The following is a 13,524-nucleotide window of genomic DNA, read 5'->3' as shown; positions in this document are numbered from 1 at the left end:
AAGCAGGTTCTTTCTTTTTTAAACCATATTCATTTGAAATTCTATAGCAGCACATGCCAACAGAACTCTACGTAATGACGGAAACGTTAAAATCGGGCAGTCAAATTAGGTAGCCACTAGCCGCCTGTGGCTATTGAGCTCCTGAAATGTGACTAGTGTATCTGAGGAACTGATTTTAAATTTTATTTAAGTTTATTTAACTCAAAGAACCACAATGTGGCCGGGGCTGCCATATTGGTAGCAGCTTATAGCTTCAAGAACATGACAAGATAAACATTCTACATCTTTAATTTATTCAGCCAGGTACAGCACTATGCCTTTGGAGCACTAATCTTCCCAGAGCTCCAAAGACAGAAACACAGCACAGGCATTTCCACTTCGTGCTGATAAATTTAGCAAGAGATCCCCGTACTGTTCTCACGTGCAAACCAATAAAGAGAGATGGAAGAGGAAAGGAAATTTGGGGGATTTTTTGTGTTTTCTCCCTCATATCCCATTTCTCCTTGTAGTTTGTGGCCTTTCTCTAGCCAAGATGCGTACATATCCACTGAGGGAGCTTCACTGTTAGAGCCAACGGTTGGTTGCTGGTTTTTTAAAACAGTCCTATGGACCCCCCGAGAGCTTGGGCTAATAAATCAAGCTCGTGGACCCCCGTCCTTTCCTCCCCGTGTGCCAGGTGAGAAAGCAGGCTGGCTGGCGCTGGACCCGGGCGGCGGCCCGACCTGCGCGCACCACCCCCTCGCTCTCCCAGGCTTGCGAAGCGCTGCGGCGGAGCGCTCGGGCCGCCTGTGCCGCCGGGCGCCGACAGCGTGCCGGCGCTTTGTGCACGTGCGTGGGTGGGCTCACTCTGTGCGTGGCTCGGCGCTTGCGCCCAGAGTTGCGGGGTCGTCTTTCGCCAACCGAGGGTAAATATCCTCCAGGTCCCCCCACCAGACCAGTAGGGCACCTCCCCTGACGCCGCCACCGCCCGTTTCCAAAACCCACCCACCACCGTTGCGTCCTCCTCCGTTCCCGGGAGCCCGCCACGCGGCCTCCTCGCCAAGCCACCGGCCGTTTGCCTCCCCCGCCAACCCGCTCCCAAGCGGTGACTTCCCCGCTCTAGACGCCACCCGGTGCACGCCCCGCCGAGGCAGCTCGGCCTCCCCTCCGCGCGCCCAGGCCCAGCAGGCCCCCAGAAGGGCCAGAGCCCGCTTCCTCCTCGCCTGGGGCGCTCGCACGTGGCGCACTCACCCCCTACCAGCTGCCTCCGAGCTCTAGACACGCTCCCGGGAGGGAGCCCCCGCTCAGCTCCGTCCGCGCGGGGAAAAGTGGGTGGGGGTAAGTGGAGACCGACACAGAAAGGAGGGTATAGGTGGTGAGAGCGGTGTTAGAGGGGAGGACCGGCAATAATTGGCTGGCTTTGCGGCTGCTGCGCCTCTGCTGAACGCCTAGCCAGCGAGGATTCACTTTCCACACAAATCAACCTGAGGGACTGCTGCTGCCCGCAGTCAATAACTCAGCGGACTGAGCTGCTGAAACTAGAGGCGTCCCGGGTCTGGGTCTTTAAAAGGGGCTGTCCGGACTGAATCCCAGCCTTGTTCTTCCCAGACAAAGGAGTGGGCGCCAAAATGCAGGGCGGTATTTTTAACCCCCATGCCTACCCCGATCCCATGTAAAGATCTTTTGAAATTAAAGGGCACACACATAGAGGTATCTAGAAAAAACAGTTAAAAGGGGAAGTGTGAAAATCCTTTCTTTGAATTGAAGGGTTCTGTGATATTTCAAGAAATGGGTTAGAATCAATGTTCTGAAGAACATTTAACAATTTTGTAAATAAAAGGTAAAGTCTATTAAATTTAGCCATGCATATGGATACTTTTTAATGAACTACACATTCGCAAGAAAATTAGTGATCAAGCCTTATTTGGGCATATACTGATCCAGGAAAAGGAAGAAATGTAATTTGTAGTGGCATTTTAAAAAGCTTTAATGTAGCTTTCAGACATTATTTCATGAAGATTGCATTTCTGTAAGGTGAAAAGGCCCTGGGAGATGTGTATTATGATTCCTGCTTAATAGACTGTAAAACCAAGCAGAGCTGGGAGAATGGTAATTCACCAGGTCACCTAGTACTGACTACCAAGTTGAGACTAACTCACTGTGGGCCTGAGTCTAAAAGACTAAACTCACCTAACACCCCTAAAATAAAAGTGGCCAAAATTCTTCATTTCTCCTTGACTGTGAAGCAACTTAAAAATAAACTTAAGAATATCAACCCAAATATAGAGGCTTTGTAAGTCTTAATGACTCTTGACTATGAAAAGTCTTCTTGCTAATACAAATTGGAAAATGGTTATTGACCTTCATGGTCTGATATGTCTCAAGGTTGGGAGGACTAGACCATTCTGAAACCAAGGAAAAGTCCATTTGTGTGTTCAAAGCCATTGAAAGCTGGCTTCAAACGGCGACTAGAACACGAGAGCCCTTGTCTGTACTCAGTACAGTTAAACACTCCTTGGAAGGATCAGGTATTATTGGTAATAGAATTCATTAAGTGTACTGAATTCACATCCTTAATCCCAAAGTATTAAAATTGGCTTTTAAGCATATAAAAAAGCCCTTTCAGCAACTTTAGTTGCAACTTCAGTATCCCAACTAGACAAATTTTGTTAGCTTGAAATATGATGGATTTGACTTTCTTCCTTGTAATTCTTCATCAGATATTAAAATATACAAAAATAAAGATAAATATAGGATCTTTAGATATGAGATAAAGGATATGATTAAACCTTGGCTTGGAATAACAAATCCTTTTTATATTGCAGATTCTCAATCACAAGCAGTCCATATGGTGTATACTGTGCATGGACTGAGGCCGTACCTAAAGAATTTTTGAAATTTAACTATTTGGCACTATTTATATTACAGGTTATAGGTATTATCACAATTAATGATCATTTTAATTATTTTATATTCAATACACGTTCATTCGGTTTAAAATTAGAATTAACATTAATGTTAGTTCAGATTAGAAGTTTTAGAAATAAATTAATCTGAATGTATTTTGGTATCAACATTCTTTAAAAAAAATTTTTTTAACTATTTACCTTGTACTTATGCATTTTAAGGTGCCAAAGAAGAGTTGCAAACTGTGAAGTAACTTCTATGAAGAGATGAAGTGAAGAATGGAAGGCAAATGACTGTATGTGTACGTGGTAAGTGCTTCACATTTGTTATCATCCATCACAAAGTTAATTCATAAAGGTAAAACTGCCACAAACTCTTTGTCATTAAGTACTTATAATGTTAACATGTATAAAAGTGATAGAGTCTTGCATAACCATTAGGTGACTTATCATATAGCAATACTATACCATTTTGCTTAAAGCTCTCATGCCACCTTTCAGGGTATACCTTTGCAAGTCTGTTTTACAATTAATCCATTTCAGGGGAAGTTTTGTATGTCATCTCTACTGTAACTATAAAAAGATATAACATTTTTTTATGCTCTTGGAATTTGTATCTTACTATTTTTTATATCTGAACTTATATGTTCAGTTGTCATGTTTGTGTTGAAAGTATTCTGGCTGAAGAACAGATACTATACAGTTGAATAATATTGAGGGGTAGATTAATCTATAGACTTTCTTCATTTTAGGGTGGGTTGCTGTGGCAACCGCCCCAGCTTACTTCAGAATAATTTTTTAAAGCTCACTTCAAGAGCTACACCCAGCGTGGGCCAAGCTTAAAAGCAGGCAGACCCAGAGCACAGGTAGACTGCTGATTTAATGTAGGGAAGTAGTAAGAAGTGGAGGGTGGAGTAAGATGATATGCAACCCTGAACAGAAATTAGAAATGAGCTTTCCCTAGAGTTAAATCCTGAGTCATGCTCTCTGTAACTTCTGTGGCACTTTAGTTAAATATATTGCTAAACGATTCTTTGGGGGGAAAAAACAAGTTAATGTGTATTTACATGTTTAATAAAGCACTTATGATACTTATTTAATGAAGGAAATATTTGGTGATTGGGAAGAAAAAAAGCTGGTTTAAATAGTACATCAGTCCCAGACATCATTTTCTCTTACAGGAAGTGTCACCTTTTATTTAACAGGGTAGGCCACTAGCTTCCAATTGGCTTAAAGGGTATAAGAATTTTCTACTTTCCAATCATAGGACTGGAATAGATTGGAGAAATCATTTAACGCGTAAGCAAACTGAAGCCCAGAAAGGACACGCTCGTTAGTTGGGCACAAATCTTGAACCAGAGAATCCAGGCCTCCTAACACCTAGTACATGCTTCTCCCGACACCAGAAAATACTCTCATCCTAGCCAAGTACCATTTGGTGGCCAGGATCAGGATGATTTTGGTTTAAAAAAAAAAAAAAATTCAGAAGTATTTAAAGATGAACACAAAGCATGTCTTGGATTAACCACTTTGTGGATTACCAGTGAATAATTTTAAGTCTCAGGCGGTTTTCTTCTATTGTATATTTCTGCACACTTCTGTTCCACTTCAACTATAAAGGCTCATGGGAGGGAAACAAATGCTAATATTAACTTAGGTCACACATAATTAGGAAGCTAAATCTGCTGAGGGGAATATCTTATATTTTAAAAGGCCAACTGTGATATAATCCAGATCTAAATTGTTTTCAAACTATCCACAATGTGGGGTTATACATACATTTGAATGCTTGTATTATCATTGATAGTTATGGGTTTGTTATAATGTTTATTATTAAATAATTCTTAAAAATGTTAAAAGGTAAAACAGTTTTCTTTTTGAAGGAAAATAAAACTAAAGAGTACTGTGGTGAGAGTCATGTATTGCCTATGTCTTATTTGCTCATGTAAAATAAGCTGTTACAATTCATTATGTTAATTTCAGACATTATGGCAATAAACAAATGTTCCTACAAACAATTTGCTTTGTCAGGACGTTTGTGAATCTCGAAAAATTAACTTCCACCCTGTATAGACGTATCTTAGTATTCAAAATGTCAATGCACCTTTAAATTTTTGGATTTTTTCTTGAAGTTGTACCTTAAATGAAAACCTGATACAGATTATCTCTGCCATATTATTGAAATGAATTCATGGTAGTAGCAAACTCACCAGATGAAAAGCAAACAGGCAAGCAAATATATTGTAGATACTAATCTGCAAGAAATAATAGTGTTTCAGATAGTTTTTGCTTTGTGACAGTTTGCCATGCTCTCCTATAACAATGGCAAAAGATTCATCGATTCTGGGCTGATAGTCACAATGGAGATGAGCCAGAAGCCTGAAGATTATTCAGATCTAGTTGTACTTGCCTGTAAAATCAACCTTCCCCTTTCAAGTGAAGCCTTGGGGCAGACACCTAAATGTTGAGCCCACTCTTCTGAGAAAAGCTACTCAGATCAAATAGCCCCTATAATGAAGAAGGAGGCTTTTTGATTCACACTGCCCTCATGCATTAAAATAGTCTGGAGGCACAGTGCAGAATTTAACGGGAAATGGAACTAGTCATTGAGTTAAACACATAGTGCTGAGAGGAATTTTTTTAAAGTGAGGAAATATCTTTAATTAGCTAGATATTTCAGTATACTACTATTGTGTACTCTGGTACATTCAGTATTTTTATTTCCCCAATGTATTTTCTCTTCTTCTTTTCACAATATTAAAAATTTTTAATTTGGTTTAAACATTTTATATAGTCTGTAGTTCTACTGGCATGTAATCTTATCTTTTCATGGTTTGTGTACTAGTTGGTATATTTTATCTTTGGCTTTATTGGGCGTGGTGTAATTGGATAGGGAGGGGAGGTGCTCAATCCCTAGTAGCCTTTCCTAAATCTTGAATATTAACCTTTTTTCTTTTTGATAAGGAAAAGTATTTACTGGGCTTAAACCTTAATATAAGTATCTTCCTTATCAGTCTCTATTGCTGCTTCCTGTGCAGCTGAAACTCTTCAGGATAAGTGAAGTCATCAGCTATCGGATAGGGAAGCCTAATGCATTTGGGAAGTTGGTTTAGTTTACATGTTAATGCCTTGGATAAAATCCAGTAAGGTGTGGAAGAGATATTGTGGGAGAAGGGAGGGGGAAATCTCCGAGGAAGCTGCCGCCTCGGTAAATATTTCCAACCTGATTAGAAAGTTCATGGCCCGGAGATGAAGTCGAGAGTTCAAATACTGGTAATCCTTTTATTATTTTGTACATTACTAACACTTGAGAAGCGTTTCGGCTCCCTTTCTAGCCCTCCAGCCTCTCAGGGCCGAAACCCGCGTATTCTGGGCGTGAAGGAAAAGCGCGCTGGAATCGAGTGCTGCAGACATCCTGGACTGGGGCTTTTACGCGTGAGTAACGGAGGAGCGCTCGGACCGGTGGAAGAACGAAGTGGTTAACGCGTCTCCAAACTAGTGGGGGGGGGGAGTCACAAGAGCAGCTATTAGGGTCGCGCTCCTATTGGTCAGAGGAAAGATCCCGACTTTAGAAGGACTTTCCTGCAGGCTGGCTCGCAGCGTCCCCGGGGAGCGAGCGCGCAGCATCCGGAGACTCGGTTCTCCGAGCGTCCTCAGCGGCGCCGGTAGTGAGCAGGGAGCCGCCGCTCGCGGCGTTGTCTTCATTTCGAGCAATAAAGAATTGTCATTAGGTTTGCGTATGGCATGTGCCATTACCCCACCGTAAAACTAAAATTAGCAAAATGTCAGGAATGGAAAGATTGATTCACCAAGATGCAATTATCATTTAAAAGTGCTTGATTGAGGTACTGATGTTCAGTGATTTATTCTGCATACCATATACATAATTAAAGTAGTGTAGTGGAGTAATTTATCAATCTAGTTGAGACGGGAGGGGTGAGGAGGGAACTGCTGTTATGTTTGTTTTATTAAAATGCTCCGAGGTCTGGTCCCGCCCCCCTTTTGCAAGAGTGAAACTGATGATTTCTCCAGCTCCTGAGAGAGAGAGTCAACGGTTTGGGATTGTGAGGGAGAGAGAGGAAGAAGGCAGCGCGAGGCAAAGGCAAAGGCAAGGACAAAATAAAATAAAGGACAAGAAGGCAAGAGGCACTTCATGGGATGTGCTGCTTAGAACCCCAAGCCGCGTGCTCCGTTTTCTCTGCCACCCCCGCCTCCCCTCCCAACATCCTTCCACTCCCCCCGCCCCCCGCCTTTTTTACGCGATGTTTCAAAGGCTGAGAGCGGCTCGCCTTTTCCCATTCGTCTTCTGTCACTTCCTTCCTGGACGCAGTTTTCTGGACGAGTCTGGTTACTTTTAATCCTGCGGGCCGCTGAGAGCCACTTTCTCCTCCTCCTCCTCCTCCCCTTCCTCCCCCTCCTCCTGCTGCTTGGAGCGGCCTCGGCGCGCGCGAATGCGCGGCTCCGAGCGCGCCTCCCCCGCGCGCGCTCCTTTCGCGCGCGCGCGCGCACACACACACACACGCACACACACATACACACACACACACGCACACACACACATCGTCTCCAGCTCTCTGCTCGCTCTGCTCGCAGTCAGACACTTGAGCACACGCGTACACCCAGACATCTTCGGGCTGCTATTGGATTGACTTTGAAGGTTCTGTGTGGGTCGCCGTGACTGCATGTTTGAATCAGGTGGAGAAGCACTTCAAGGCTGGACGAAGTAAAGATTATTGTTGTTGTTGTGTTTTTTTGTTTTTGTTTTTGTTTTTTTCTGTCTCTCTCTTAAGAAAGGAAAATATCCCAAGGACTAATCTGATCGGTTCTTCCTTCATGTAAGTACCTCTGACATTTCTCCAGGAAATAGAAATAGCCGGGGTATTGTCTCTGAAATCTGCATCATTATATTCCACGGCACTGGGTCTATCGCTGTGCCTCTTTGAAGGCTTGAAGTTGAGGCTTGTTGTGCGTTCTTTTCTTAGATTCCATGATTTCCTTGTGTGTTGCTGAAAGTAACTTTTTAGATAGTCCTATCTGTTTGCCATCAGTTATTGAAATCACTCCTGACTCGTTCTTGTCACATCCGTGTGTTTAAAGTTTCATGAAGTTAGTTCACATCATTAGCATGTTTGATATGGTGGAGCATGTGGAACCTGGTGGACTTTAATATTTCACAGAATGTTCCGTGACCTTGAAGTACATGCCTTAAGATTTAGCTGTTAGTTCACTGTGGAAAGATGCTCCTATGGGTCCCACTAAAGACTGATTTGCTTTGGGTTATGCTTCTGAGCCACTAAATCTTGGGATTAGTTTGAGCTAAAGCATGGCTGTCTGTCAGAGTATACCTTTGTGCATCTCCTTCCATTACCAAAGTGCTGGCTTGATAGAGGGCTTCTTAACTGGCGTAGACAAAAAGTAATACACTGGCCATGGTAGTCCACACATTTCACAATTCTTGTTGGGATTTCAGTATGTGCATTGCTCTTTATATCAAGTCAAATACATAGCTGTTTAAAAACAAATAAGGTTAAGTCACTTAAATTGCCTTCTGTTTGGACTTTGGATGAAAGTTACCAAACTCAGTGATAAAGTTTGGCACAAAGGAAGTATATGTAGACATGGCACATTGTTCATTGTGTTATTAAATATTATGCAAGTATTTAAATTTAATGTTAGTGTTATCTCCTTCCCAGAATATGGCTATTCATTCTTAAAGGAAATTGTATGTCTGAAACATGTCTGAGACTATTCTAGGTCCACTAGTTACCATTTTGGGAGAAAAGCCCTCTCTCTTCACATTTTAGGAATGTGTGTCTTTTGTATAAAATTCCTTTATATGTAAATGCTGACAGTATAAAGCAGAATCAGGCTCTCTGCCAGTTCTTTAACGGTCCTCAGTGGAGAATTGCTTTGACACAAAGTGCATTTTACTATTGTGAATCTGATACTAACTCTAATAGTAACTGTCTTGTGAAATAGTTAGTGACTGCCTGTATTTTCTAAGTGCTATAAAAGGAACTCTAGCTACCTCATTATACCAGTCAAAAAGAGTGACCAGCCTCTTTTTCACTGGCACCTTGCAATAGAATTGTGGTTGCAGAGTAAAGATGTTTATGTAGAATATAATAACTCCAATCCCTAGAGACTTGGTAGGACATGGAAATGTGACCACCTGTGAACCCCATTTAACCTCTGTATGCATACTAATTTTAGCTGTAAAGAGATTGACAATCTCCAATTTGAAACTAAAACATCTTATTTCATTTTAAAAATAATATCAGTTTTGACCAGTCTTTGAAAACGTTGAGTATGTACCAATATGGCACAAGGAGTTTTGGTTGAATATAAAGCAGTTAATAAACCATATATTTGTCTTCCAGTATATGCATGAAATTATTTATTAAGTTAAAGAGGTAGTTCTAAAGCAAGTAGATTCAGAACTTGACAGGTAAAAGATGTACATGTCTAATGTCCTATCTCAAGAGGGAAGAAAAATCTCTAAAACTAAGTATCTCGTTCTCTTTGTAGGAAAGTATATTTGGCTATGTATTAGACTTCTAACTCAAATCTAAAAGTTTTCATCAAAACACACGTTAAACTCAACGTTTGTTTAAGATATGGTCCCCTAGTCGAGTTAAGGAGACAATAGTTGGCAGTTATCCTTACTTCAGGTTTTACTAAACTTTATAAAAATCTGTTTTTTACTAATGTAATTCACACGGCTTTGGAGTATTTGTGGCATATTTTCCGGACTTCTTACTAAAGACAGTATGTTACCTCATTCATTAATTGCTCTATTTACATTCTGATTGCTGTGGAATATAGTGAAAGAGAATATTAAAGATGTAACTTTTATTAAATTTTAATCTGTTTCTGGGGTTTAAGTAACAAATGAGCACTTTATAACGAGTCAATGTTCCAGCTTTCCTGAGCTGTTCCTGCTTTAAAAGTATGCAATCATATATGTTAACTTTTCAGAACAAAAACATATCAACATTAAATACATGAAATTTAAATAACAAGGACTTTACTATACCTTGCCTCTTTTCTTCTTTGTAAACATATTCAATTTTCAAAATTTGGGGGAAGGGGTTCATTCCATTAGGGAAAAGGGCTATCTAATGATTCAAAATTGAATCCTGGAAAAGCATCATGTTTTATATTTTCAGATGTCTGTGAGTGTCTTCCTTGGCCCTCACTTTACCAAATCAATAAATTGCATAACACTACAACCATATCTTTCCAATAAGTGATTTATTGTATTTAAACTTCTTTTATAAAAAACTGAGCTAAATAACTGCTCGGCATATGTTAACATTATATTTCAAAACTTTCTTCTGTTTATTGTAGTATATTTTGTGGGTTTATTTCCCAACTCTACGTGCGGTATATTTTGAGTCTATGAAATCTCAGAAAGTGACAAAAATGGGGAAATATCTGTGCAGCAACACTTGTGCTTCATAACAACAAAAAAAATAGTTATTAAACAGAGAACCCTGGCTTCAGGGACACGATTCAGAGCAACATGGAAGAATTTCATATGCAATTAAGGATCACAGAGTGGACTTTAAAGAGACAATTAATAAAGTTCTACTTTTTTTTTCCAAAGCACATCCTCTGAGAAAACACCACACAAATTAATATCTAAAACTTATAAAAATGCACATATTCATTTTATGAATGCAGTGATTGCCTGGACATAATGAAAAGATTTCATCACTGGTGCTCAGTCTGTGTGCTGCACGTGGAAGGGTAGGTGATTAAGATCCCGTCCTCAGCACTGTACCTTAATCTCATGGGCGCGTGGACTGCCCTGCACTCAGTAAAGCCTGACTGTTCACCGAGATCTGTCATCTTTAGGAAATCAAACCAGATTACAGAGGCGATTCACAAAACCAGGAGCGACAACAGAGTCTGTGCACCTTACAAAAGGCGGATTACGCAGTTCACATGTTATTTTGATAGGTCAAAGATAAAAGCTGATTGTTGAGGAACGGCAAGACACTCCAATTTCAAATGATTGCTAGATAAGTATACCACGACCCTGTTGCTTCATCATTATGAAGAGCCATTCAAACAGTAGAAAACTCAGTTTTCAAATGACAGGCTTTCAATAGTGAAATAAGAGAAAACGTACTTTTTATATACATCCTCATTGCTTTCATTTTAAGTTCCATCACTTCCTTCTGAACAGACTTAAAGTTCTGGATGCTATATGAACGTTATTATTATACGTCTTAATTGCAGTAGACATTTTCAGAGGCATTGTAGAGAGCACAAAACAGAATTTGCCAGAAATAAAAGATACTCTCATGGTATTGAGTAACCGAGCAGAAAATGCATGGTAGTCAATAGCCATTATGTTATTCTGTTACCAAATATATTCTTCACAAAAATGTGGAATTACATAGTTAATGAATCCATACATTTGAAATAGATCTTGATAGGTGTTTATTCGTCAAATTATATCTATTTCATGAATGTTTTATAAAGGTCATTCTTTACAAGATATGCTGTTTTCAGAGAGATTATTTCAGAGAATAAAGTTTTGGTTTACATAATAACATTTTGAAAACCCCTACTCTTTACGCATCCAACTCTACAGTAATTTCTTGCTTCTTTAAAATTTGAAGTCCTTTTTTACCCAACTGATGCCTCCTAGTGTTTCACACAATAAAACACTAATGAGTCACCCATAAATGTAAACATTGCATTTTCATTGCCTACATCTTCTGTGATACATAAAATTAATATTTATGTGTTTAATTTTCTGTGCATTATTATAATAAGATAGGAAGTTCCAGTGAATGAGATGTTTCATGTGAGTGGATTTGTGGCACACACTAGCAGGTTTTCTTTGACCATAACAATATCTTATTAAGTTTTAATAAGTTTATTACCTTCAGGTCCAGTTTATATATTCACTTTATATCCACTCTTATTCCAAGTGAAAAACATAGGCGGAGTAGCAGAGCTTTCATTTTGTAGGCCTGGAAATTATATAGCTGAGCTCATCCGCAAATGCCTGATGAACAAATTGCAAAAGGACTAACCGTTGCATTTAAACACTAGAATACCTTAAAAGAGATATAAAATTTTGCTCACACTGTGTCTTTACACTTGCAAATTTCTATTTAAAAATGGAATAAAAAAAAAGAGGATTTAGGAAAATTAAAAGATAAATGCACAGATTCCCACAAGTATGGAGTGTGTCTCCTTATTAGAAAATAACAATTAAAAAAAACTTGCTTTGGGAGCATAGTATTCTACATAATAGAAGAAAAACTTGTTGGAAGACAATTTATGACCAGAAAATTGTCAAATGAGGTGGAAGTTAGTGGATACCAACTTTGATGTGAGTTTTCTGTCATTAGGATGGTGAGCGTAGACTTTCAATATTCATGCACTTCTGTGATTTCAGACAACTTTCTGATTCTGCTTATGAAAGATGGATACTTCAGTTTCTGAGTATTTTTTTCTTTAAAGTATTTATGAAAGAGAGGAGGCATTCGCCTAATGTCTAAAGTTCAAAGGATGCCCTCAGAAACCTGTAACATTTATGGGTCTCCTCCTGAGTTGTCATACCACACACAAGTGCACAAAAACACTCACAGATTTCGTCCACTAACACAAGTGTTCTGAGCGTCCAAACATAGACACTAGGCTGAGACTGAACGTAGTTCATTTCCGTTACCTCTGTATGCATCAGTTACTTGTCCTGATTCAGAACACACGCACTTTAACAATATTTGACTCTCATTTAAGATTTTCTAATTTGGTCAGTAATACAGTGCTATTCCAATTCTGTGCATGTTGGACATATTTCAAAGAATGTTAGGGGGTGTGTTTCTTTCGTTCAAGGAAGCAAGCATGTAGAAAGGGGTGGACCTTTCCCACAAGAGCCACATTTCTTCCCTTGGAGAATTGAAGCAAGTATGCAGTATGTAAGTGAATAACAGCATGAGAAAGAAAATAATTTCTAATCATGTGCTATAGTTTGTGAGCAAAGGAAACTGTCAGGTTTTTCTTAAAAGCAGTTCTTATTGATAACCTTTCTCACACTGAAAAAAGTCTATGCTGAAAAAAGTCTGAAAATTTTGTTATTTTAATATTAACTTCTATAAAGTACACTAGAATTAATTTTTCTCAAAAGAAGATTTCAGTAGTAACTATTTTACAGATGTATTGAGGTATAAAGAAGTAAAGAGAGCTAAAAGCACCCATTCCCTATCTCTCTTAAGAATAAATAGATAGCATCAATATTCTTATGTTAGTTGTTTTTGTCTGTGCAAGAAAAATAATTAAAGAAAATTCTGTAACAAAGAATACCATTGAAAAAATAAGGTTATAGAAAAGATTATCCAATATAGCATTATCTCACATTTCTTTGGTATTATTTTAACATTAACTACAAAAAGGAAAGTCATATTCCTACTAAGTATGGAAATTATATGATACCTGTTGTATACATATTTGGGTTTGAGGTGATAACATGAGTAGCATTCATTTGTCATCACCATAATGCATTTGTTGTACATTGTCATTGTATTGCCTAAGTTAAATCTCTGTATTTATTTTAAAAATATAACCAGTCGTAAACAAAGTTCAAAGTATACATGAAGATTATCTTTTGAGGATA

General features: G+C 39.2%; 1 protein-coding gene across 10 annotated transcripts in view; it reads left to right on the top strand.

The window, feature by feature from the left end:
• Positions 1 to 13,524, top strand: part of MEF2C (myocyte enhancer factor 2C) — a 169,640-nt gene that overhangs the window by 13,714 nt on the left and 142,402 nt on the right. For 5 of the 10 annotated variants that reach the window (XM_067731205.1, XM_067731203.1, XM_067731206.1 and 2 more), the window contains exon 2: positions 3,108 to 3,194. The gene's annotated coding sequence lies outside the window, so the exon portion shown is untranslated. Of the gene's footprint in view, positions 1 to 3,107; positions 3,195 to 5,951; positions 6,159 to 7,006; positions 7,025 to 7,245; positions 7,721 to 13,524 lie in introns of those variants that run through there. The other 5 variants (XM_067731194.1, XM_067731193.1, XM_067731196.1 and 2 more) reach the window with 4 other exon arrangements.

The sequence above is a fragment of the Pseudorca crassidens genome, chromosome 3 (genome assembly GCF_039906515.1).
Source record: "Pseudorca crassidens isolate mPseCra1 chromosome 3, mPseCra1.hap1, whole genome shotgun sequence".
NCBI lineage: Eukaryota > Metazoa > Chordata > Mammalia > Artiodactyla > Delphinidae > Pseudorca > Pseudorca crassidens.
The sequence above is the reverse complement of the archived record's forward strand: the minus strand, read 5'-3'. Positions and strand labels throughout refer to the sequence as shown.